Source organism: Kryptolebias marmoratus, linkage group LG11 (assembly GCF_001649575.2).
Source record: "Kryptolebias marmoratus isolate JLee-2015 linkage group LG11, ASM164957v2, whole genome shotgun sequence".
In the NCBI taxonomy this organism is placed as follows: Eukaryota; Metazoa; Chordata; class Actinopteri; order Cyprinodontiformes; family Rivulidae; genus Kryptolebias; species Kryptolebias marmoratus.
The window spans coordinates 23733044-23734793 of record NC_051440.1 but is presented as its reverse complement, the minus strand read 5'-3'; positions in this window follow the sequence as shown (position 1 = coordinate 23734793).

Genomic DNA, 1750 nt, shown 5'->3' with positions numbered 1-1750 from the left:
CCGGGCGAGGGAACACTGTGTCCAATATTTGTATTCATCATAAGGGGTCTTTGGGCTGCACTTCGTCGGGCCCCTCACCTAGGACCTGTCTGCCTTGGGTGACCCTACTAGGGGCATGAAGCCCCTGACAGCATAGCTCCTAGGATCATTGGGACACTCAAACCCCTCCACCACGATAAGGTGGCAGCCCAGGGAGAGGTGGGTGGAAAACACTGACGTCAAAATCAGTTTATGTTCTGCCATGGACAGGTTTATATTGGACGAGAATCAGAGAGTCGGAGCAAAGAGCGAGAGCCTGATCTTCATCACTTCATCGACAGCATCATGAAGATTCCCTGCTTCACTCTGGGGCTGCTGCTGGTTTTCTGCTGCTGTGACGCCATACGTGAGAGACCTCTGCTTGTTCCTCAATCTGTACAAAGCTCCTCTCTAATCTGTAAAAATAAATTGATCTCTTTAATCTCCTTGCAGTTCAGGCGGTGCAGTACAGCAAAGTTTCTGCCAGATGCTGCTCTAGATATCGCAGTCACCCCTTACCATCAAAAGCCATCACTGCCATAAACAAGAGTCACATCGTCTGTCTGAAGAAGGGATTCATGTGAGTTTGCCCATCTTTTTTTAAGTATACTTTTTCCTTCTGACTGCATAAATAAATATGTGAGTTATTAGTTATTTGTTAACCAGTTATTCTTGTGCAGATCTAATATTTAAACACTTCTTACCCCAAAAAACTCAAACAAAACCACCAACTTTCTCCTACAGCTCCATCAGTGCAAGCTCAGTGGTTTAAAAAAGTTAATTAGCTATACTTATCCCTTTTCTTATTGAGAGAAAGATAAAGAGCTTAAAAATATACAGTAAATGTAACATTTCTTAAAGCAATTGTTGCCCCTTTTTCTTAAAAAAGGAGTTGTTTATTGTTTAATGTTTATCCCTTCATATATTCTTGCACAAACAACTTATTAAACTATTGTTTTGTTAATTTTTGTGCTTTTGGTGCAGCTTTTGTTGCTTGTAAAGTGATATAATAATGAAATTAACACTGATTTATGTTTCACAGCGTCTAGACTGTGAAGGGAAATCTTTTCTGCTATCGTCAGTCTTCAGAGTGGGCTCAGAGTCTCTACAAACAGCTCCACAAGATGGAGGGCAGCAGCAAGAAGAACTGAAGATCTTTATTATATGAACTTACATAAATTATTGTCTGACTTCAAAGAAGTAATCAATTCTTTTTTTGTGTGTAATCAATAAAGTATATATAATGACCTTTACTAGTGATTTTCTGTACTTTTTTATGAGTCTAGCAGATATTCATATGTTACCGGACTGTTAGAGGCTGACTTTACCAAAAAAAAATCTGGGTAACTTCTGTTGAATTTATTTCTTCTTTTGGAATTTGATTATACATTTGCTAGTGTAACGCATGTGGGTGTAAATGTGACTCAAATTCAGTACAAAATAGTTTCAAACTTTTTAACCCAAGTTACACTGTATGTCAAACTAATATATCAGTGAGCAAAGCAAAGAGCCAGGAAAACATGTCAAGTAAAACTGCTTAAACCCTGAGGAGACCCTAACCTTAGCCCTGAGCCTAAAAGCCATAACCCATGAAACTCTGAGGAGACCCTAACCCTAGTCCTGAGTCAAAAGGCCCTAACCTCTTAAACCCTGAGGAGACCCTAACCCTAGTCCTGAGCCTAAAAGCCATAACCCATGAAACCCTGAGGAGACCCTAACCCTAGCCCTGAGC